This window comes from Somniosus microcephalus, chromosome 9, assembly GCF_052327205.1.
Source record: "Somniosus microcephalus isolate GS21.2 chromosome 9, FLI_Smic_1.0, whole genome shotgun sequence".
NCBI classification, from domain to species: domain Eukaryota; kingdom Metazoa; phylum Chordata; class Chondrichthyes; order Squaliformes; family Somniosidae; genus Somniosus; species Somniosus microcephalus.
In genome coordinates, this window is record NC_140995.1 from 22,922,581 (window position 1) to 22,948,515 (window position 25,935).

The 25,935-nt window shown below is 45.0% G+C and overlaps 1 long non-coding RNA gene across 1 annotated transcript in view; it reads right to left on the bottom strand.

Annotated features, from left to right (window-relative positions):
* LOC147112298 (uncharacterized) overlaps nt 1–25,651 on the bottom strand; it is a 49,030-nt gene extending 23,379 nt beyond the window's left edge. Inside the window, exon 1 of the long non-coding RNA XR_015079650.1 lies at nt 25,461–25,651. This is a non-coding gene — a long non-coding RNA (uncharacterized LOC147112298). The remainder of the gene's footprint in view (nt 1–25,460) is intronic.
* Nucleotides 25,652–25,935: the final 284 nt, after the last annotated feature.

Here is a 25,935-nt window from a genome sequence, read left to right on the forward strand (position 1 = left end):
TAAAATTATGAGGGGCCTAGATAGAGTGGATAGGAAGGACCTATTTCCCTTAGCAGAGAGATCAATAACCAGGGGACATATATTTAAAGTAATTGATAGAAGGATTAGAGGGGAGTTGAGGAGAACTTTTTTCACCCAGAGGGTGGTGGGGGTCTGGAACTCACTGCCTGAAAGGGTGGTAGAGGCTGAAACCCTCATCGAATTAAAAAAGTACTTGGATGTGCACTTGAAGTGCTGTAACCTACAAGGGCTACGGACCAAGAGCTGGAAAGTGGGATTAGGGTGGATCGCTCTTTTTCGGCTGGCACAGACACAATGGCTTCCTTCTGTGCCATAAATTTCTATGATTCTATGAAAACAAAATAATTAGAACAATTTATTAAAATTATCTCCAGGCATGAAATTTTGGCCTGCCTGCAGTCAATCCAAATGATCTATAGTGCAGTGAGATAAAGTATTGCAGAATACCTTCAATATTACCAGAAGGTGCTCTCATTGAGGCTTTGGCTTTTATCATGACATCAAGTTTCTTGCATTTCATGGTAGTTTGAACTCCAAGATGCCATTTTTACTCGGATGTGGAATCTCTTACAAGTGCCAAGAAGCCAAGTTAACCATGACCATGAATGGCGAATTAGAGAAACACTTGAAGAACATTATTAATGGACATGGGGAACGAGCAGGAAAATTAGGTCGCAGCAGACTGCTCTGGTAAGAGAGCTAGCATGTGGGCTTAATGATGGGCCTAGTAGCCGCATTCTGTACCAAAATTTCAATAATTTTTCTGGGCTTCCATTCACTTCTATGGCTAGAATTTTAATCGGAAGGCGGGATGGGAGTGGGGGGCTAGGAAGCGGTCAGGAAACCTGGGAGAACGGGTTTCCCACAGGCCCTGCCGAATTTAACAACAGAGCCTCATTAGCATTTCGAAGCTCTGTTTCCCACCCTCAGCCAGCCAGATGGAGAGGCTGGCTGGCTGTGGGTGGGTAGCTCAAGAGAGGAGAGAGGGAGGGATTGGGAGGGGGCCAGTGGAGGATCGGGGGGGGGGGCTGGGTGGGCAAGGAACAATGGAGATGGAGCATCAGGGAGGGAGGGAAGAATGGATCAAGGCCAGAGCATCAGGGAGGGAGGGACGAATGGATCAAGGCCAGAGCATCAGGGAGGGAGGGAAAATGGATTGGGGCTGGACTCCTGAACATCGGTATGGAGGGAGGAATGGCTTGGGACCGGAGCATCGGTGGGGGGTGGGGGGGGAAGAAGGATTGAGGCCAGACTCCGGAGCTTCGGGGAGGGAAGAATATATCGGGGGGGGAAAGAATGAATAGGGACCGGACTCCAGATCATTGGGAGAGAGGGAAGAACGGATCGGGGCCGGAGCATCATGGGGCGGGGTGGGATTGGTGCCGGCCTAAGGATCATCGGTGGGGGGGAGAGAGGAATGGAACGGCCAGAGGATCATCGGTGGGGGGGGAGAGAGGAATGGAACGGCCTGAGGATCATCGGTGGGGGGGAGAGAAGAATGGAACGGCCTGAGGATCAAGTCCGGGAAAGCAATCAGGGGCCTCATTGGGGGGAATCGGAGGCCTCGTGGGGGGAATCGGAGGCCTCCTGCGGGAGTGGGTGAGGCAGGGACATTGGATCCAGGAGGTAAGTGTAAAGGCACTTATCTCCTGGATCCAGCAGTCCTCGCTTTACTTTAGCTGGCGGGTTCTCAGAGGCCTGAGAAACCCAACTAGCCACAGTTAAATTTGAAATGCTGGTTAAATCTGAGGCACGCCAGCCTCGCTATAATATTTAAATGGACGACCCGCCTCCTGGGAGCGAGTTGGCTGCCCGTCCCCCGTCCCGCCTCCATTGAAACCGGAAGTGAGGTGGGTTGTGGTCAGGATTCTGTTTTTTTTAACACTTTAACCTCCCACCCGATCCCAACCCACCCGTCTTTGGGGGTTAAACTTCCCCCTAAAGTGTCTGTTCAACAAAAATGCATACATTGGAGTTTGTGGCGGTCAGTTTTATTTAGTTGCGGTCGCCATACGTGGTACTGTTATCACTGCAAATCTCTCAAATGATAATCTGCATCGCCTTGCCAGAAAATAGCAGTCAGTGTATAATTCATTAGCAGCTTGTTGTTGATGTTGCAAGGTATTAATATCCTGTTGTGCATGTCAATGTGCATGAGGGAAATTGGTCATCACCAGGGAAAATATGTGAAAAATACTGAATAGAGAACTTACAAGCAAATTAAATAAATCAAAGCTGGTAGATGGAAGACAGTAAATTCACAACTATAATCTTTGCTGCCGTTATTCGTGACATGAACCAAGCCCTGTCAATTAGATTACAACCTGTTAACTCACTTCCAGATATCCAGTATTTAATGGCTCAAGCTTTTCTTTTCTCTGAGTATTTAATTTATTTATCAGAGTCCAATAAGTTTTCAACCAAAAGCAGAAGAAAAAATGGGGCTATGAAAGAATTCGTAATATGATTCAGCACAGAAGGAGGCCAATCGACTAACCGTGCCTCTTTGAAAGAGCTATCCAATAAGTCCCACTCCCCTGCTCTTTCCCCATAGCCCTTGCAAATTTCCCCCCGTCAAGTATTTATCCAATGCCCTTTGAAAAGTTGCTGTTGAATCTGCTTCCACCACCCTTCCAGGCAGGGTGTAACAACTCGCTGCGTAAAAAAAAAATCTCTTCATCTCCCCCCTGGTTGTGACACACCTGAGTGTTGTACATTATGTACATCCTGGGGCCATAGCTTCAGAGTTGGTTCCCAAATGTACTGATATGGTAATGTTTGAACAAAATGCTCTGTTTGGCAGCAGTTCAATGAAAGGTGTGAGAATGCAGTTGAAGTGTCTGCTTTGTGAAATGTGGAATGGCCTGGCACAATTTTAGATTTGCAACATATGTCAAAGTGTAAAACTTATCTCCGTGCACAATCTACAGAAAGCATTGAATCCCAAAGTATTCTGCATTATATGGTGCAATAGAAAAATATATTTCCAAATCATTTATCTTTTTTTTACTGAAAATCATTGTTATTGATGAATGCAGAATGAATGTCTCTAATGGATACAGGCAATTAGTTTCATTTGTAGTGGTGGAGCAGGGTTAATATGTTAATGACAAGAATAAGTGCGTGGGAACTGTGATCCAAGTATTACATTGATTTTATAATAGTGATTGTGAATTAATTTTTGACTCCATTATCCATACCAGATGTTTTCAGCTCATATTTTGTTGTACATGAATAGGTATGATCCAGGTTGACATGCCTTTGTGCAGGGATTCGATTCTTTAAAAAAATGATTGCATGGGTTACTTCCTCTCCACTTCCCAACACTCCACTCCTTTCTTGCTGAGTAACCAACTTATTTGGGCACACTTTAATGGGATGTAAGGAGGGCCTGTTGGACAGGTTCCTCTGTTACACGATAGCAAAATACTGCGGATGCTGGAAATCCGAAATAACAACAGAAAACGCTGGAAAAACTCAGCAGGCCAGGCAACATCCATGGAGAGAGAAACAGAGTCAATGTTTCAGGTCGAAGACCCTTCGTCAGAACTGAGAAAAAAGCAGGAAATGAAACAGATTAAAAAGCAAGTTTGGGGGCTGGGAAATGGGGGAGGGGATGAAAGAACAAAAGGGAAGGTCTGGGAGGGGTGAGGAGACATTAAGAGATATTCAAGGCGAGACGAGATGGTAATAGGACAGGTAAAGACACAAAGGATGGCTCTAGATGAAGTGTGAAATATGCTGGCAGAATGAAAGACAGCTGCCATGTGGGAGAGAAAAAAAAAGGGAAAAGGCACAAACCAAAGGTGTAGATAAAAAATATATAAAAATATGATAGGGGCCGAGGTTATGATCTGAAATTGTTGAACTCGATATTGAGTCCGGAAGGCTGTAAAGTGCCTAATCGGAAGAAGAGGTGCTGTTCCTCGAGCTTACGCTGAGCTTCCTCTGTTACTCTGTTACTGTCTCTTTCAAGTAAACTTGGCCAAGGCTAGTGTTTGCCATCAGTTTGACAATGTTGTGTCATGAAGTGATTCACATCTGTCATGAGAAGTTAACTTCTGTCTTAAAGTTTGACAAAAATATGGCATGTGTATTTTATTTATAGCACAGTTTTCTGTACAGCTTTGATCTTTCTTGGATTTTAATGAAGAAACTATTTTTGTCACTTTTTCTTTTCCCCCTTTCGTTTATCAATCCTCTTTTTAAATTTCTGCCAGTGACTCGTACTGGAGTACGATTACTCAAGCAGTGGTGGGCCTCCAATGCGTCACCAAGTTGCTATTCTTTATGTGTGATCCTGAATAGTGATTGCTGACAGGTTTATTATTTGACACTGGATGGCCATCAGAGCAGACGCTTATCCTGACCTAACACAGCATCCCTGCGCACACCCCCCCAGCAGGAGTCACTTAAGTGATCAGCAGGAGCCAGATCAATTTTTCCTCTCCTTAGGAATACCAAGGCCAGTTGTAGTGCCACTGCTGCCTCCGTTAAGATCAGCCAATTGAGCATAGTCGAGCGATTAGAATGCGAGACCCTCCTGTTTTGGATGGTTCAGTACCACAATAAGCAGACTTGGTTAGTTTACTTCGTATATTTTCTTCATACTTCACATTTAGCAATATGTGCAGAGAGGATGCCTATATTTAAATTGATGTTTAGCAGGAAAGAAGGATTCCAAGACAAATCTGCATATTAGGTCATTTGTTTTCCAGTTAGAGATAGTGCATCTCTGCCTAGGAACAAGTGCTTCATGAATAAAAAATATCCGGAGAACTCTGAAAAGAAAGCTGGCCAATTTCAGATGCAGCAAACAACTAATTTTCCGGCAGAAGAATTTAGCAAGTTTAGCACTTCTAAATATTTCTACTGTAGTTGCGATTGGTCTGTGATTTCAGTGTGATGGAAATACACTCACATGTATAATGGGTGTATTGGTTGCAAGGTGTATGTGTGGAGATCAGAAATTGCTGGAAGGATAAGGACAAATTAACGGCACCCTCCATTATTAGGTCGCAAAATATCCAGCCATTTGTGGCGAGGAAGAGATACCAATGAGTTGCGATTCTCCACAAATTGCTGGACGATTTGCGCCGCTCTGCCCTTATCCTCGACAAAACCGAAAAAATTTGCAACCTCTCCGTGAGCCTCTCCACTGAAATTAATTGCATGTCAGGAAATTGCTGGATTTACGGCATTACTGCGAATTAATCTTGCTGCTGCTATTTAGGGCTGGTAATTCATGTGTAAGGACCCTGTTAATGACGTAATTAACGGTCCCGACGCAACATTCAACCTTGGAGGCCCAGAAAGGGAACAAATTAAGCTGGGGAGTCTCACTCCAGCAGGTAGTGATTTGTTCTGAGAGGTTTTTAAAACATTTTATTTTATCTGTCTTGGCACTATTTTTGTGCCAATCATGACATCCACACTCCTGTTAGTGTCGGAAGGCAATCATTTTCAGGATGCAAAGCTGTTTTGACACTCAGAAATGCAAATTAGATAGATTTCCTTTCAGAAAATAATTTTGGGATACAGTATATGAGTAAGAATGTTTGTACATTCTGCACACCTACCCTGCCATTGACTCATTATTAACACCTCAAGGACCAATACAACAATTCCCAAACACAACTGGGCTACAATGTCCTCTTCTTCTGCTAGTTGTTTTTAATGTTTTTCCTGCTTTTCCTTTCTGTCTCTTTTTTCAATCGTTCCATCTACTCTCTCTCCCTCTCCTTATATCTCTTTCTGTATTTTGTGACGTAAGAAAACTACTAGGCACTTGGTCTAAGCGTTAAACAAAGCTTTAATCAACTGTTTTACAACATGGAGGTCTAGTTGTGTCCTTCACTAGTTCCTGTTAAGAATGTCCTGCACAAGCTGGGCCCATGCCCGAGTATTTATACTCTCCCTGGACAGCGCCACCCGCAGGCCGCTCAGTATTATTTCATAAGTCTTTCCTTCATGAATGACTGATTCATGTCATTTAGTTTGACTCTAATTTGCTCGATTTCCTTCTCCGTCGTGCACGACGTTCACAATCTCCCAGATGCGACGATGACATCACCGCGCCGTTGCCAATTCGCATTTCCAGCGCCAATATAGTGCAATCTGACGGGTGAGAAAAAAAAGTCCAATTCACGTCACTCGCCGTGGGATGCGCCATTCCAGCAATTTCTGGGCCATTTAGATGTTTGTCTCTTGTCTCACAATGCATACTCCCTAGCAATAACAACAGGAGACGCTGGAAAAACTCAGCAGGCCAGGCAGCATCCGTGGAGAGAGAAACAGAGTTAACGTTTCAGGTCAATGACCCTTCGTCAGAACTGGAAATAAAGCAGGAAAAGGGATAGATTTTAAAGCAAGTGGGGGCTGGGAAAAGGGGGAGGGGATGAAAGAACAACAGGGAAGGTCAGTGATAGGATAGAAAGCAGGAGAGATTGAGAGACATTGAGAGACATTAAGAGATACCTGATCAAACACGAGAAGGGAAACTGAAAGCAATGAAGATGAACAAGGTTGAAGAGACAAACTGAGATCCCGTCGAAAAGAAGAGCAGAACTTCTTCAAGGTAGGCATTCCTAGAAGAGAGGTGGCTGGCCTGCTGAGTTTTTCCAGCGTTTTCTGTTGTTATTTCAGATTTCCAACATCTGCAGTATTTTGCTAACATACCCCCGAGCACTCGGTTGTCCTTTCATGATGTTTGTGTTAAGTGGGGCGTTCTCTGCTCTGGCAGGGAGAGCTGCAGGATCATGCTACTTAGCCAGAGGCAAGTACATCCGATTATTGTTCTTAAGGTATTGTAAAATGGTGACCAATCTAAGGGAGGAACGCTGTTTCCCAGAGTACACAAATTAATAGGGTTTGAGTTTTTCTGGTTTGAACTGATTTTAAAGCTCGCATGCAATGAGTTAACATCTTGAGGAGGAGAAGAGAAAATTGGATGGAAATTCCCACTCCTTTGATAAATTTGCTTCTTTTTCTCTGAAGTATCCTGTTCCCACTGGTGCTGTACCCAATCGTTACAGTTGCTATACTCCTACTAATGTACATACATAAAAGATCTGGCAGTCTGTGCCCAGCCTGATCAGCTGCACATCTGTCGGAAGCTGCTCACGATAACTTTACATTTCGAAGTGCAATCGTGTATTCTACCAGAACCTGTTGGCTAATCATCCAGGCGATTTATTGTCATTGTATTGAACGTTAGGGGAGGAAAAATCCAAAAACTATGTAACTGCTTCACTCATGCTGCCATTTAAAAACAAATAACCATACTCTAGCCCCAAAGCCCTCAAACCCTACAGATGAAAATATTGTACCTATTGAAAAAGCTAACTGTTGGCGCTTGATATGTCCCACTGTTCAGGTAAAATGTTGGTGTCGACAGCTTGTTGTCAGGGTTACAGGATGTAGGTGCATTCTTCCCTTTGTCAATCTTTTTATACCGTAATAGTTTTACATACTCGGTCATCTCTACTTTGAGTGTATCTTGTATGCACACACAGCCATTCATACTTCACTAGAGTTTATCTCCATACTCTTGTACAAAAACTGCTGCCTTGGCCAGCTTGAGTAACATATTGTTAAACTCACCTACTCTGCTGCAGCTTTGCAGGGAGAAAATCATTGCAGCCTGTTGAATCTTTTCATCCTTTTCCATAAATCTACTGTACATTATAGTCAGGCAGTTTAAACATAAATGTAAACAAATTCTACACTTGAGTCCTGACGTAAAAAAACTCACTACGCACTTGGTTTGAGTATAAAGCAAGGCTTTAATCAACTTGTTTCAAAACATGGAGGTCTAGTTATCGTTCACTAGTTCCTGTTTACAAAATGTCCTGGGAAAGCTGGGCCCACGCCCGAGTATTTATACTCCTTGGACGGCGCCACCAGCTGGCCGTCCAGTGTTATTTCATGAGTCTTTCTTCATGGATCATAAGATTCATAACAAGTCCTACAGACTGATTGGAACTTCTTTATTTAAGTTTTCTCTGCTTTTCACTCTCGCTGCTTTCCTGAAGGTGTTAATGCTATGGGCACCCACATCACAGAATCACAGAAACCCCCACTGCAGATAGAGGCCATTTCGGCCCATCGAGCCTGCACCGACACATATCCCACCCGATCCCCGTAACCCCTACACCAACACATATCCCACCCTATCCCCGTAACCTCACGTATATAATCCCCCTAACACTAAGGGTCAATTTATCATGGCCAATCAACCTAACCCGCACATTATTGGACTGTGGGAGGAAACCGGAGCACCCGGAGGAAACCCACGCAAACACGGGGAGAATGTGCAATCTCCACACAGACAGTCACCCGAGGCCGGATTTGAACCCGGGTCCCTGGCAAGTCTATATAATGAACCATGGAAAGACTGTCGACTATGAAAGACATCACAGCCAAATCCCAAGGTGTTCTCGCCTGATATTCGCCCACACATAACACCAGCAGGGATCATTAGATAGCAACCAAGAGCTGAAAGCTTGGCTCATTATCGCTTTCCCAGTCTGTATGGTTTAGTTAATTCTGCCCCAAACAGCCGAGCCATCAGGGAAGCCCTTCAATAACTTAGCTTTCTAGAAAGTCCAAGGCTATCCAAGATTTGAATACTGCTTCTATACAGAATTATAGGCCTAGAAATTCCAGTGCACCGAAAACCTGCCGGTGCCACCACAGGCCGCAGTTAACGGCCACCCGAATTCATAGTGCAGGCAGCGCAGCGCTAAACTTACCGTGCAAGGCTGGTTTTCTGGTGCTACTCTCAGCAGGAGGCCCAAGGTAGCGTGGCTGTAGCGTCCCTAGAGCAAGAACAACGTTGTCTTAAAGCTAGCCTGTCATTTTAGAAAGCAGTGTCAGTCCATTAAAGGGATCTGCCTTCAGCATTGTGGCCAAGAGGAAGCTGTGATGGTCAGTAACAGAGGGAAGGTAAGGTGTGGGACTAATGTTGACAGGGGAATTGGGGTTGTGCTCACTGGTACTGCAGGCAGATGATTTCATCCCAGATATCCCGGTCAGAAAGGAGCTGTCTGGGTTGCATTCTTCCTTCCACTTCCTCCTCTCCTGTGTCTTCCTCTTCCTCGTCTTCCTTTTCCCTTTGTGAGTGGATTCTGGAAATCTGAAATAAAAGCATAAAGTGCTGGAAGTACTCAGCAGGTCAGGCAGCATCTCGACTTGAGACGTGAAGTCTGTTTCTCTCTCCATGGATACTGCCTTAACTGAGTATTTCCAGCATTTTCTGTCTTCTCAGAGGCCTTCCTTTACCATCCGAGGCCTTGCAAGCATCCAGCAGAACTCCCTGCACTCTTTAAAAAAACTTTTAACATCTATTGCACCAAACCACTCCTTAAATAAAATATAAAAAAGCCAATCCAAAAGTTTAAATCCAAACTTACCTGAAAGATGTGAATCTCCCTTTAGGTAGCTACTCTCTGTAGGTCTGCTGCACACTCGCTTTTCTGAGCGAGCTTGGGACCCAGCGCAAAGGCCGAAGTTTGTAGAGCATGATGTCATGACATCACGCTCTGCTGACTTGCATTTCTAGGGCCAGCACTGCTAATAGCAGCATTATGGCCCACACATAAAATGACGGCTGCCGAATCCCATGCCTGAGGCGGAAGGAAGTGAGGTGCCCGACATTGTTCTTTGTTAAGGCCTGTTTCTTGAAAAAACAAAGTCCTCAAATTTCTAGGCCATAGAGTCTGGTGGTGGCGCGCAGGCCGCTCACCGGCTTTTGAACGGGAGGTTTCACGCATGCGCAAAATTTTAAATGGGCCACGTACCCTGTTAAAGAGACCGTGCACCCAAAGAAAAAATTAGTGGAAACATTGGTCCCACTCCCCTGCTCTTTCCTCATAGCCCTGCAAAATTTTCCCCGTCAAGGATTTATCCAATTCCCTTTTGAAAGTTATTATTGAATCTGCTTCCATCACCCTTTCAGGCAGGAGTGGGCCTTTGGCGTAGCGGTAGCATCCCCGCCGCTGGGTCAGAAGGCGTAGGGTTTCGAACCCCGCTCCAGACAGTCCTGGCAAGTGGAGTCGGAGCTCTGGCTCTAAATTCTGGGTTGACATCCAGCGGGATACTTGCGTCCGTGGGTGTGGGTGGCCCCCCCCCCCTCGTATGGGTTGTGGGAGCCCGTAAAACCCTCCCGCCATAGGACTAACCACCCTAATGGCTGGTACAAAGATGGTTACGGTCACGGAAGGAGCGTTAATCGCGGCCAGAAATCCTTCCACCACTTCATACAGTTCCCCAAAGGGAACAGTATGAAGACACGTATGACAACGACCCTTTCATAAGAACATAAGAACATAAGAAATAGGAGCAGGAGTAGGCCAATCGGCCCCTCGAGCCTGCTCCACCATTCAATAAGATCATGGCTGATCTGATCCTAACCTCAAATCTTCTATCACTCTGCATCCACCCGAACCCATGTGATCTCCCGGGAGAGGCGAAAAACCAGATAAAGACCCAATGGCCAATTTGGGAGAAAAAAATCTGGGAAATTCCTCTCCGACCCATCTAGGCGATCGAAATTCTTCCAGGAGATCACTCTGTCCCTATATTTTCTACAGTACTTACCTTCTGTAAAGGCGATCTCCACCCCAGTCAGGAACAGGAATAAAACCATCTCCTGAAATCTAACAGAATTAGAACACAGTAGGAGCAGAACAAGGCTACACGGCCCCTGGGCCCGCTCCACTACCCACAGGGCCATGACCATTCCGAACCCAGACTCATGTCCAATTTCCTGCCCGCTCCCCGTAACCCTTTATTCCCTTTACTTCTAGGAAACTATCTATTTCTGTTTTAAATTTATTTAATGATGTAGCTTCCACAGCTTTCTGGGGCAGCAAATTCCACAAACCTACCACCCTCTGAGTGAAGAAGTTTCTCCTCATCTCAGTTTTGAATGAGCAGCCCCTTATTTTAAGATTATGCCCCCTAGTTCCAGTTTCACCCATCATTGGGAACATCCTCACCGCATCCACCCGATCAAGCCCCTTCACAATCTTATATGTTTCAATAAGATCGCCTCTCATTCTTCTGAACTCCAATGAGTAGAGTCCCAATCTACTCAACCTCTCCTCATATGACCACCCCCTCATCCCCGGGATTAACCGAGTGAACCTTCTTTGTACTGACTCGAGAGCAAGTATGTCTTTTCTTAAGTATGGACACCAAAACTGTATGCAGTATTCCAGGTGCGGCCTCACCAATACCTTGTACAACTGCAGCAATACCTCCCTGTTTTTATATTCCAACCCCCTAGCAATAAAAGCCAACATTCCATTGGCCTTCTTAATCACTTGCTGCACCTGCATACTAACTTTTTGAGTTTCGTGCACCAGGACCCCCAGATCCCTTTGTACTTCAGTACTTTCCAGTTTCTTGCCATTAAGATAATAACTTGCTCTATGATTTTTCCTGCCAAAGTGCATAACCTCACACTTTCCAGTATTGTATTCCATCTGCCAAATCTCTGCCCACTTACTTAGCCTGTCTATGTCCCTTTGCAGGTTTTTTATGTCCTCCTCACTCACTACTTTCCCTCCCATCTTTGTATCATCTGCAAACTTTGATATGTTACACTCGGTCCCCTCCTCCAAATCGTTAATATAGATTGTAAAGAGTTGGGGACCCAGCACTGACCCCTGCGGAACACCACTAGTTACTGGTTGCCAATCTGAGAATGAACCATTTATCCCAACACTCTGCTTTCTGTTAGAGAGCCAATCCTCCACCCACGCCAGAATATTACCCCCAATCCCGTGATTTTTTATCTTGAGCAATAATCTTTTGTGTGGCACCTTGTCAAATGCCTTTTGGAAGTCTAAATACACTACGTCCACTGGTTCCCCTTTATCCACCCTGTATGTTACTTCCTCAAAAAACTCAAGCAAATTTGTTAAACATGACTTCCCCTTCATGAAACCATGCTGAGTTTGCCCTATTAAATTATGTTTATCCAAATGTCCCGTTACTGTCTCCTTAATAATGGACTCTAACATTTTACCAACCACAGATGTTAGGCTAACAGGTCTATAGTTTCCAGCCTTCTGCCTACTACCCTTTTTAAATAAGGGTGTTACATTAGCAGTTTTCCAATCTGCCGGGACCTTTCAGGCAGTGCATTCCAGATCTTAACAATTTACTGCGTATTTATTTTTCCTCATCCCGCCCTTGCTTCCTTTGCCAATCAACTTAAATCTGTGTCCTCTGGTTACTGACCCTTCTGCCACTGGAAACAGTTTCTATCAAAATCCTTCATGATTTTGAACACTTCTTTAAATCTCCCTTAACCTTCTCTGCTCTAAGGAGAACAACCCCAGTTTCTCTCTTTTCTCCAAATAACTGAAGTCTTTCATTCCTGGTACCATTCTAGTAAATCTCCTCTGCACACTCTCTAAGGCCTTGACATCCTTCGTAAAGTGTCGTGCCCAGTATTGCCAACAATACTCCAGCTGGGGCCTAAACAGTGTTTTATAACGGCATAACATCCTTGCTTTTGTACTTTATGCCTCTATTTATAAAGCCATGGATTCTGTATGCCTTTTTAACTGCCTTCTCAACTTGTCCTGCCACCTTCAGAGATTTGTGTACGTACACCCCCAGGACTCTCTGTTCCTGCACCCTCTTCAAAATTGTGTCATTTAGTTTGTATTGCCTCTCATCATGTTTCCGACCAAAATGAATCACTTCACACTTCCCTGAATTAAATTTCACCTGCCATGTGACTGCCCATTTCACCAGTCTGTCTATGTCCTCTTGAAGTCTGTTACTATCATAGAAACTTACAGCACAGAAAGAGGCCATTCGGCCCGTCGTGCCTGTGCTGGCTCTTTGAAAGAGCCGTCGTGCTTCGTCTCACATCCCTGCTTTTTGTTCCTCATCCTCAAGCACCCGTCCAACTCCCTTTTAAAATTATTGATGGAATCAGCTTCCACCACCTTTTCAGGTAGAGCGTCCGGATCAAGACAACTCTCTGAGTGAAAACATTTCTCCTCGTCTCCCCTCTCGACCTTTTGCCAATGTTTTTGAATCTTTGACCTCTGGTTATTGACCCACTTGCCAGAGGGAATAGTTTTCCTCTATCTACTCTATCAAAACCTCTCATCAACTTGAAAACCTTTATTAGGTCACCTCTTAACCTTCTCTGTTCCAAGGAGAACAGTCCTAACCTTTCCAACCTCTCCTCATAACTGACGTCCCTCATCCCTGGTAACATCCTGGTAAACCTCCTCTGTATCCTTTCTAAGGCCTTTACATCTTTCCTGAAGTGTGGTGCCCAGAATTGTCCACAATATTCCAGCTGAGGCCTAACCAGTGATTTGTAAAGTTCTAGCATGATCTCATTGCTTTTATATTCTGTTCCTCTATTTATAAACCCAAGGAATCCATACGCTTTTTTAACCACCATATCAACTTGCCCTGCCACCTTTAAGGATTTGTGTAAATGGACACCGAGGTCTCTCTGTGCATTTACACTTTTCAAAATCATGCCATTTATAGTGTACTGTCTTTCCACATTACTCCTCCTAAAGTGCATCTGCCATGCTTCTGCCCATTTCACCCTCCTGACTATGTCATCCTGAAGCCTATATCTATCCTCATCGCTATCTACTACTTTGCCAAGTTTCGTATCATCTGCAAACTTTATAATGCATCCTCCCTACACCTGAGTCTGGGTCATTTATAAAAATTGTAAAGAGTAATGGACCCAAACCTGACCTTTGCGAAACACCACTGCAAACCACCCCTCAATGTGCAAAACATCCATCCACCACCACACTTTGCTTCCTGTCACTGAGCTAATTCCGTATCCATTCCGCCACTTTCCCCTTAATTCCATGGTCTTCCATCTTCTTAATAAGCCTCTTTAATTTTAATTTTATCCTCTTCGGTCTAGTTGATTACTGATTATCTGTTGATATATTTACTTATTTACTGTTGCCCCTTGGTTTAAAATACTTCACACCTCCTTCCCCCTCTGCTCCCAATTCCCCCTCTCACCAAATTCCCGTTTTTAAAGTCCTCACTCTGTTTGCAATTCACTCTGTTAAACAGATTGGTCCAACTCTAGTCCTCTGTGCTCAAAGCTCTGTACTTTTGCAAGGAAACTCCCAACACCTCTCTCACACTCTTGGACCAGATTCAAGGGAAATCTTGTCTGATTGATGATCCTTCTCTTGCCAATGGTCTCCAACATCTTTTTTTCTCCATTGCAACCTTTCTGGTTTCAGTTTTCATTAATGCTATAGTCAGTGCTCCAGTGAACGTTTCCTCTTGTTCCTCCGAAGCTGAAACGGCACTGTTCTTCATAGTTTTCCTCCTCTCGCTATTAAAATCAAGACTCATTGCATCATCTCATACTGTAACTCATTTTTTTCCCTGAATCTCAAAACCATGGAGCCTCTCATGTCCCTCAGTGTTTCCTTCCTTCTACAATATACAGGAAACTTTCGTTTAACCGGAGGTTAAAGGTCCGGAAAGCTCTATCTACCGGCAAAATTCAGGAGCCATTTTCTATAAGTTTTTTTACTTCTCGTTGCTTTTTTTTCCCCAGTCAGGCTCTGCAAGGTCTGTAGCTAAGCAACAGCTTCAGCTAGAGACGCTTGCAGCTGCAGCCGACTGTTTTGAAGCTGTTGCTAAGCAACAGGGTTTGTTGATTCACACGGAGCTGAAAAGCTCTGTATGTTTTAACATTGCCGCTGGTTTATACGGCAGTTTTGATCTAACGGCACCAGCTCAGTCCCGTCAGTGCCGGATACCAGAAAGTTTCCTGTATAACCTTTTAAAACCCAGGCTTGGAGTCACCTATTCACTCTTTCTTGATTTATCTTGTCCTCTTTTTTTCTCTTTTCAACCTTGGTGGTGTCCTGTATTATGGGTATTTACTCTTCACTTTGCTCGCTCAACTTAAAATAGTTTTTAAAAATGCACGACAAGAAAATTCACACTTAAGCCAATAGTGTCAATGTTTCTGATGTAATACTCTTATTTCATCACCTCAACTTGCTCCCACTACTGGCGTTAGACCTGTAACCAGAAGTTACTTCATCAAGGTGTTATATAGCTCAAAATGCTTTCTCTAGCCAAGTTTGGAAGGACAAAATCTAAAATCGTACTGCAGGATGCCTTTTACCATTCAAGTGAACATAGTGACATAGTAAATAACAACAGAAAACGCTGGAAACACTCAGCAGGCCATGGAGAGTGAAACAGAGTTAACGTTTCAGGTCGATGACCTTTCGTCAGAACTGGTGACATAGTAAGTAATTTCACACATACTGAAATCCTAATGACAAACAACCCTGCACTGAATTGCTTTGAAGCATGTTCTTTTTCTTTTGATGCTTCCTGTAGTTCCAGGGTAAACAGGCATTTTATCCAAAACAATGCTGGAGGCCATCATCTGTTTACTGACCATTGAAATAAGATCCAGGGTTCTCCAAGGATGGAGGCAGCGACCCCTAAAGCAGGACAGTAACAGATCGCCGTGACAATTTGAATATGCTAATTTAAACAATGTAAAATGAGGCTAACTATGGGCTAAATGTTGGACCCTCAACAATTCATTTGTAGGAGCTGTTTTTATTTTTTTTTGTGTGCAGCGATTGGTCAATTTATATCTTGTTATTAATAATAATAATAATAATCAACTTTATTGTCATTGTTAGTGCACAAGTGCAGTACAACGAAATGTAGGCTTGCGGCTCCCGAGAGTGTACATTTAGATTAAGACATTTAAACATTCAACATTCATTTGGCTTGTAATACATTAACATAAACATAACCATAATAAAGTGCATTGGCAGATGTGCAGGCTTTAGAGTTTATTTGTGGAGTTCAGTAGGATGACAGCCCTGGGAAAGAAGCTGTTCCTAAATCTGGTCGTACGGGTGCGAATGCATCTGTAACGTCTCCCAGATGGCAGGAGGGCGAACAGACTGTGGCTGGGGTGGGTAGGGTCTTTGATGATGGTCCGTGACCTCCGTAAACAGCATTTCTGGTATATGTGCTCTATGGTTGGTAGCCGGGTGCCGGTAATGCGTTGGGCAGTTTTGACTACCCGCTGCAGGGCTTTCCGGTCATAGTAGCTACAGCTGCCATACCATACTGTGATACAGTTCGTCAGGATTCTCTCTATTGTGCAGCGGTAAAAGTTAGAGAGGATCAGGGGTGACATCCCTTCAGCCTCCTTAGGAAATATAGGCGCTGCTGGGCCTTCTTCACCAGAGAGGAGGTATTGAGGGACCAGGAGAGGTCTTCCGTGATATGGACTCCGAGGAACATAAAGCTGTTACTGACACAGATTATTGTTTTTAAAAAAGTTATTCATTTGCCAGAATTATGACAGGCACTGGAGCATTTCCAGGTGGTTACAGTGTGGTGGTGGGGGCGGGGAGGGGGTGGGTGTGTGAAGGGAGTGGGAAACAATGCTGAAGCAGCATGATAAAATTCTGTCTTTTTTTATTTGTCGCCAACTATTTAACCAACAAATCCTTCTTGGCGTCTGCCCAGTGCATTTTTCGGTTCTCGCTCCTCAAAAAGCAAAGTTTGCGCAACGGGTTTTCTGTCAAGAGGGATTACCATCTTGATAGAAAGGGAAACAGCCAGAAGAGCCACCCATCACAATGCCATCCCACTCAAGTCTCACAAGTGATGTTTTGTGATTCCTAGTTACATCATCAGTCGAAGGAAAAAAAACAGGAAGAAAAATTGTAACTGTTTCTCCGGCGCACTGATGCTTTTCAAAGGATGTTACATACTTATTTTTGGCAGTTTGTTTGTGCTGCCATCATATATCATTACTAATGCAACAAAGGAGACTTAAAACAAGGACGCTCTTGTAAACAGAAGTGACATTCTTGCTGAATAATACTTCACAAGTAATGTTATTGGACCGTATTTTGCGACCCCCTATGGGTGCGTACGAGGTGCGCCCGCGCCCGCGCTCGCAGGGGCCGCGCAAGTGCCGGGTTTAGGCGTGCGTAGCGCATGCGCTGAAACCCGGCACTTGCGATCTGTCAAGAATCTCCTTGACAGATCCCCCGCATCCCCAGGAAAAGGGCCTCTGCCGGTGGAGAGTTGTGCTATTTGCCCAACCTCCGCCCGCTGCAAGGCCGTGGAATTCTTACGTCTGCTATTACCAGCATAAGAGTTTTAAAAAATAGAAAAATAAAATTTTATCACTCACTTATACATTAAAAACCCTGTCCAATAAGGTAAGTTTATATTTAGCCCCATTAAAACATATACATTTTTTTTCAAAAAATTACATTTTTGTTTAAAATATTTAATTTAATGCCATTTTAATTAATTTTATATAATGTTTGTAAAACATTTATTTCATGTGTTTGTGTATTTTTTAAGTAATCACCATTCATACTTATGACAGTTCCGTACGTTGGTAGAGCCAGCCCACGTGATCCCAGGGGCGCTTGCGAACCGCCTGTGTCCCTGGGATACGTGGGCGTCTATGCATTTCTACCAGGAGAGGCCCAGGATCGCGAAGCCTCCGTATCTCCCGGACCCCCAGGTAAATGCGTAGATTTTTTGATGATCGGAGACATCGGCCCGCGGGAAGCCTGCAATCGCAAATTCAGGCCCATTATATACCCATTAAAAGCCAACATAAAAAAGATAATACAAGGGCAATGGGAGCATAGAGGTCTAACTTAAAATCTGCGCAACCATTCATTCTCAGTGCCACCATCAAAAATGTCAGCTTCACCATGACTTGATTGAGAGGGTGAGCAAATCCGTTTCCTGTATTATGCTAATGCAGTTTTTAAAATGTTGTTCCACTAGGCCAATCAATGGTTCTGTGGCTAAACACACTGCTGGGGTGGCATGGAGCCATACAGCAACTTACACTTCTTTTGCACTCTCATGAGCTTAGAGATGTTTTTGAGGGCGTTACAGGAAGTGTGGACACCAGATTGAATATGCCAAGTTGCCAAGTGTGGCTGGATGGTAATGTGGGTGTTAGATTGGACTAATTGATATAGAATCATAGATTGGTTACAGCACAGAAGGAGGCCATTCGGCCAGTTGAGCCCATGCCGGCTCTCTGCAAGAGCACTTCAGCCAGTCCCACTCCCCCATCCCTTCCCCGTAGCCCTGCAATTTTTTTCCTTCAGGTACTTATCCAATTCCCTTTTGAGTCTGCCTCCACCACCCTTTCAGGCAGTGCATTCCAGATCCTAACCACTCACTGCGTAAAAAAGTTTTTCCTTGTGTCACCTTTGGTTCTTCTGCCAATCACCGTAAATCTTTGTCCTCTGGTTCTCAACCCTTCCGCCAATAGGAACAGTTTCTGTCTATCTACTCTGTCTAGACCCATCGGAGGGAAAATTTGTGTTCACCAGCAAAGTTGCCGGTGCAGTTAACGGCCGCTGGAAATGGCTGCAACGCTAAGCGAGTCAAATTGGTCTGGGGGGCACAGAGATCGGTGGCGCAGCACTCACCTTCTGTGCATCACCGTCCTGGTGGCATTGCTGGAGGGATCCGGGACAAAGTTCCTGTCCAGGTCCGGTGTTGCAGCTTCTCACAGCCGCTGTGAGCGAAGCTGTGGAGCTCGAAAGGAATTGTGGGCAATGAAGAGGTCTGAGATTTAAAGGGGCCATGCACACTGCAGCAATACAAAATAAAATGCAGTGAATCAATACATTTTTCAGCCCTTTCTGCCTTTTAAAAAATATTCAACATTTAAAAGAAGTTCCAAATGTGAATAGTCAGCTGTCAAAGCTGAATTACCTTCCTAACCTCAACAAATAGGAAAACTGCCTCAGCACTAACACACTTGGCTCAGCAAGCCAGGGAAGGGGCACCAAGGGTCTCACGCAGCACTCCAGCTTTGTGCAGGCGGTCAACACTGCAAGAACGGCCCTCTACCCACAGGGGTCAGGAGGCCCTCCAGAAAGAAGGGTGTGGGAGTACATCACTATGGCTGTCACTGCCAGCAGTGTCACCCCCACCGCCTGGCTCCAGTGCCCAAAGAAGCTTCATGACCTCAGACCACTGGTCAAGGTCAGCGAATGCATCTTCAAAAGCCGTCTCCTAACAACTGCACCACTAGCCTCACACACAGCTCAATGCACGACCCCCAATCACTCACTTACCAACAATCTGCACCAATAACGAGGCACATCTCCCATTCCTAGCCTCACCTCACCCCGTTGGAGGAGACGGTGCACGCCATTCTTGGCAGGGGCATGGCTGAGCCCTTGGCCAGCGGTGCGGCTGAAAGGATACAAGATACTGGTATCCTCGTACATTATCCTCATTCTGGCATGCACCTCTTGCTTTCCCGCCCTCCCGTCAGCACAACTCCACTCTTGTGCCTTCCTCATTTCACACACCCAAGAAATGCAGCCAGCCCAGCCAGTAGGTCAATAAGAAGAGGCAGCCTGCCCAGCCAGTGGGACTGTAGGTGGATGATTCCATCCCGGACAGTGGCTGTCTGGGATGCATCCTTCTGTCTGATTCCTCCTCTTCGGCTTCCTCCTCTTCTGCGTCTTCCTCTTCCCTCTGCAAAGGGATTCTGTAAATATGAAATAACAGCATAAAATGCTGGAAATACTCAGTTGATCAGGCAGCATGTCAACCTGAGACGTGAACTCTGTTTTTCTCTCCACGGATGTTGCATGACCTGTTGAGTATTCGCAGCATGTTCTGTCTTCTCAAAGGCCTTCATTTACCATCTGAGCCCTTGCAAGCATCCAGCAGCACTCCCTACACACTCAAAACACTTTTCACATCTAATGCAGCAAGCTACAATAAAATCAAAAAAACAGTCCAAACCCTTAAATTCAATCTTACCTGAATGATGTGTGTGTCCCTTTAAGAGCTGCAGACCTCACCACTGTCAGTCTGCTTGCACGTCAAGTTAACCTGGCATGCTTAGGACCCAGCGCTGAATTCAGCGCTAGGGTCAAAGTTCGCATTGGTAACGATAAGTCGCCATTGCACGCCGATTGACGGCATCACGCGGTCATTTTTTTCCAGGGTGCTGCCAGTTAGCAGCGCAAAAGGGAAGAGCAATATGGCGGCTGCCATGGGACCTGCCACTAGCTGACGAAAGAGTGGCGGCCGCCATTTTATCGCCATTTCTTGGTGCTACAGAGTGTCGATAAGGAGATGAATTTCTAACCCCTCGTGATTTTGAACACCTCTATCAAATCTCCTCTCAACCTTCTTTGCTCTAAGGAGAACAACCCCAGCTTTTCCAGTTTATTCACGTAACTGAAGTCCTTCATCCCTGGAACCATTCTTGTAAATCTTTTCTGCACCCTCTCTAAGGCCTTCACATCCTTCTTAAAGTGCGGTGCCCAGAATTGGACACAATACTCCAGTTGAGGTCAAACCAGTGTTTTATAAAGGTTCATCATAACTTCCTTGCTTTTGTACTCTATGCCTCTATTTACGAAGCCCAGGATCCCATATGCATTTTTAACCGCTTTCTCAACCTGTCCTGCCACCTTCAACGATTTGTGCACATATACCCACAGGTCTCTCTGTTCATGCACCCACTTTAGAAGTGTACCCTTTAGCTTATATTGCCTCTCCTTGTTCTTCCTACCAAAATGCATCACTTCACATTTTTCTGCGTTAAATTTCATCTGCCACGTGTTGTAGGGGGTTTTTCCTGCTCTCTTGCCCGTTCTGGCCCCCTGCCAGGCTTCGTGCAAGAATTACCCTTGAGTGGTTCGACCCACCCCCCCTACGGTTCTAGACCTTGGACTTAGATGCAGAGAACAGTAGTGCAGAGACGAGGACTCAATAGACCAGGCTGAATAGCACGAAATGGATGCTTTTATTTTTGAACAGTTTGAAGCATTACAAAATACATGTCATAGGCACAGATTAAAGTAACTACAATCATGCACAAATTTATGAACTTGACTCTATGGAAATGGGGAACACACGGCACATCGTAAAAGGGGAAACACATTACGATTTCCCTTAACTCCCTCCCCTATACCTAAACCAAGTTTCGACCTGGGGAACTTGGGATCATGCTCACCACTCTCGAAATCGCGAAAAGGGGTTCGCAGACTTTTGACACCGCTTCCCGTCGTCACATGGATTGGAAGCTTCTGGCGCAGTCGATATTCTCTCCTCCCTCGAGGCGGTGGGGTAGACCCAGCCTCGATGAGCGCTCGTCAAGGTTGAGATCCACTAAGTCGATTTGGGTTCATGGAGCAGACCCAGATGCAGGCTATGCACATGGGAGAATCTTGTGGCCTAGATCGCCAGTCCTCCAGAGGGTTTCTTCTCCGTCGGCCTGGGTCGTCGATGATCTCCCGACCCCAGTACCCGGGCCACCCTCGTCGCCTTCTCGTCGTGGCCGAGCCTTGTTTGGCTGAACATCGGCCACGTTGTCCTTTTTCCGAAACCGTCCGTCTTTAAAAAGACGAAAACGTTTTCATCGATCTGCCGAAGTGGAAGAGGCGCCGATCCGGGCACCGTCCGCCCTTCGTTCGTTCCTCGTAGAAGAAAGTTCTTGAAGAAATGGAAGCCTGAAGTCGCCCAACAAGAAGCCGTGGCAGTGAAGAAGAAGTAACTTAGATGGACTTTCAATCCATAGTTATACTCTTTTGGGACAGTCTTATATCCCGCCAAATCATAGTCCTGTCTTTGTATTAATTTTGGCGGGCAGAAATCTCTGCAGGGGCGCTTTGTCTTGTAACGGAGCCGGTGATAACTTAAACTGGCCTTCCTGGCCGATAATGTCTGTTAATGTCCTTTGCATTGTCACCGCGGCTCGGTTCGCATATTGATCGGTCCGGACATTTTCCTTGATGGCTGCTAAACGGTTTTTCCTTTGTACGATAAATGGGTATAAGTGTTTTTACATTGTCCGCCCATATCTTGATGGGCCCCATCCTGTACTTATAATCCATTGAATATGTATGCTGTTGCTCTGAGTTTCGGTTCCCAGATACTGGCTTTCGTGGGCTCACTGTCTTCAATCCACAAGCCTGTCTGGCTTGCAGTAACAGAAATAAAATGGTTCATAAACTGATCACGGGGCCTGGCGGCCATTTTGTATGCCCTTTTTATCAAAGGTTTTTCTGTGCAAGCTTACTTTGGTCAATAAACAGTCTTATTTTATCCAGTTTTCTTGCGTGATTTTTGCTGAAAATTGCGAATCTTACAGTGTCCGTCCATTTCACCAGCCTGTCTATGTCCTCTTAAATTCTATCACTACCCTCCTCACTGTTCACTATATTTCCAAGTGTTGTGTCATCTGCAAATTTTGAAATTGTGCCCTGTACACCCAAGTCCAAGTCATAAATATATATCAAGAAAAGCAGTGGTCCTAGTACTGACCCCTGGGGAACATCACTGTACACCTTCCTCCAGTCCGATAAACAGCCGTTCACCACTACTCTCTGTTTCCTGTCACTTAGCCAATTTCGTATCCATGCTGCCACTATCCCTTTTATTCTATGGGCTTCAACTTTGCTGGCAAGCCTATTATGTGGCACTTTATCAAACACCTTTTGGAAGTCCATGTACACCACATCAACCACATTGCCCTCACCAACCCTCACTGCTACCTCATCAAAAAACTCAAATCAAGTTAGTTAAACACAATTTGCCTTTGACAAATCCATGCTGGCTTTCCTTAATTAATCCACACTTGTTCAAGTGACTGTTAATTTTGACCCGGATTATCGTTTCTAAAAGCTTCTCCATTACCGAGGTTAAGCTGACTGGTCTGTAGTTGCTGGGTTTATCCTTACACCCTTTTTTGAACAATGGTGTAACATTTGCAATTCTCCAGTCCTCTGGCACCATCCCCGTATCTAAGGAGGATTAGAAGATTATGGCAAGTACCTCTGCAATTTCCACCGTTACCTCCCTCAGCATCCTAGGATGCATCCCATCCAGTCCTGGTGACTTATCTACTTTAAGTACAGCCAGCCTTTCTAGTACCTCCTCCTTATCAATTTTTTTCCCATCCAGTATCTCAACTACCTCCTCTTTCACTATGGACGCGAAATTAGGTTACGCCCTGTTTGAGGGACGCTAAGGGGTTGCGGTGCACGGTGATGATGTCATCGCTGGTGGCGAAGCGGCCCGGGGTGGGGGCGCCGTGCTATTGGGTAGCGCCTCAGCAAAGCCATGCCGAATTTCTCGGGAGGTGCTTTTTTCACCCCCCGCCTGGGCGATAAGCCCTTTGCGCTCCGTTAGCGCCCCCTGGAGGCGCTAACGGCAGGCGCAAAGGAGCCAAATTTCTAGCCACTTTAGCAGCATCTTCTTCCTTGGTAAAGACAGAAGCAAAGTACTCATTTAATACCTCTGCCTCCATGCGTAGGTCTCCTTTTTGGTCCTTAATCAGCCCCACCCCTCCTCTTACTACCCGTTTATTATTTATATGGCTATAGAAGACTTTTGGATTCTCTTTTATGTTAGCAGCCAGTCTATTCTCATATTCTCTCTTTGCCCCTCTTATTTCCTTTTTCACTTCCCCTCTGAACTTTCTATATTCAGCCTGGTTCTCACTTGTATTCTCAACCTGACATTTGTCATATGCCCCCTTTTTCTGCTTCATCTTACTCTCTATCTCGTTCATCATTCAGGGAACTCTGGCTTTGGTTGCCCTACTTTTCCCCCTCGTGGGAATGTACCTTGACTGTACCCGAACCATCTCCTCTTTAAAGGCAGCCCATTGTTCGATTACAGTTTTGCCTGCCAATCTTTGATTCCAATATACCCGGGCCAGATCCCTTCTCAACCCACTGAAATTGGCTTTCCTCCAATGAAGTATTTTTACTCTAGATTGCTCCTTGTCCTTTTCCATAGCTAATCTAAACCTTATGATACTATGATCACTGTTCCCTAAATGTTCCCCTACTGACACTTGCTCTACTTGACCCACCTCATTCCCCAGAACCAGATCCAGCAATGCCTCCTTCCTCGTTGGGCCGGAAACATACTGATCAAGAAAGTTTTCCTGAATGCACTTCAGAAATTCTTCCCCCTCTCTGCCCTTTACAGTATTACTATCCCAGTCTATATTAGGTTAATTGAAGCCCCCCATTATCACTACTCTATAGTTCTTGCACCTCTCTGTAATTTCCCTGTAAATTTGCTCCTCTATATCTTTCCCATTAGTTGGTGGCCTATAGAATACACCTAGTAGTGTAATGGCACCTCTATTGTTTCTTAGCTCTAACCAAATAGATTCTGTCCTTCACCCCCTCCAGGACATCCCCTCTCTCCAGCACTGTAATATTCTCCTTAATCAATACTGCCTCCCTACTTCCTTTCTTTCCTTCCCTATCTTTCCTGAACACCGTATATCCAGGAATATTTAGTACCCAACCCTGCCCTTTTTTGAGGCAACGACCCCTGCTGAAAGTACATATGTGGTGATGTTGAATGAGGGCACGGTTGGCCAAATTGTAATGGCCCCTTTGATCGAATAGTTTGCTTATACTCACTGTCTACACTCACAAAAAGTGCCAGTTGGTCAATGTACTGGAAGGATGCTGCCTGGTTGATTATAGACTAGTAAGCCCAATATTCATAATGGAAATATGGTTGAGGGAACTTATGAGATATTATAAATGAAGAGTTGGAGCGCAGGTCTGACAGAGGGCAGTCAGCACGCCCATAGAAGTGATGGTTATTTACTTTCATACATGCTTGGCATTCTCTCAGGAATTAACTAAGCTGGGCTCCAAGAGTAATCCAGTCAATCTCGTTTACTTGAATTTCAAAACAAGTTCATATAAAAACATTTTTACCTTAATACCACATGCCCCCTCCAGTTTGGGAAGATCTTGGGGTGTTGCTAGTAATGTCTTAGGCTGCAATTTTATCAATGGAGGTGGGTTGGGTGCGGGTCAAGTGGATTCCGGCTTCCAGTCCCGCCCCCAACTCTATCTGTCCCACAGTTAAGATTTTACGTTGATTGATCTTGTTAAGCCCACTCTGCAGGCTTGCGGGCCAATTAAGAGGAAGCGGGTCAGATGATGTAATTTGATGACGTGTCATCTGCCAGTTTCCTATAAGGGACCACGCACAATTTTTTTTTGAAAGTTGATTTCTCAGTGTTTGACAGCATTGAGGTGCTGAAAACAGACAATCACTGCACAAAGGTGAACTCTTACAACCAGGCTCTCCAATGACTCCCTCCATAGGCTGGAATAGATGGCAGCTGCAGGTGAGGTGACAGAAGCAATCTGTCACTGGTGAGAGAGGTTCTCCCAATGAGGTGGCATTGGACATTGTTTTCAAACCTTGTAACCTAAAGAAATGTGTGAATGTATTAAAAATGCATTTCCCAACATTTTCTTAGCTCTGAGACACACCAGTGCAACATTGGATCCTTCACACCACTTCTGCAGCTGTCATCAATCCAGAAACATTACAGCAGACTCACAACACACCACACTTACCTGGCCTGGCGTCCGGACATTGGGAAACCCAGGGTAGAAGCAGCAAAATTAAAAAATAGCCTGTTAACTACTGGCAACTGCTTGTTAATAGGCAGGTAATTGCCTTTAACCCTCTTCCCGCCGCTAGGTGTCGGGTCCATGCACAAACCGGGGACCCGACACTTGGGAAAATTGTTTGGAGGCAGCTTGACGGCGGGATCACAACCCGCCGTCAATCAAAACGATTTTAACCTTTGACCCGCCTCCAAACCCACCCTCTGAGCTCCGGCAAAATCCAACACTAGTGTGGGGCTTATATTGTAATGTATAATGTAATAAAAGGACCAGCGAGGCACATTATACTGCAGATCCCTCACTACCTTTGGAGCTGAGACCCTCTGTCATCATCCCAATCTTCATTCAGTGTTTTATCTTGAATTAGAAATGGCTCTTGTCCTTTTTGAAACCTGTAGTAACAGCATTCACTGCACGCTGC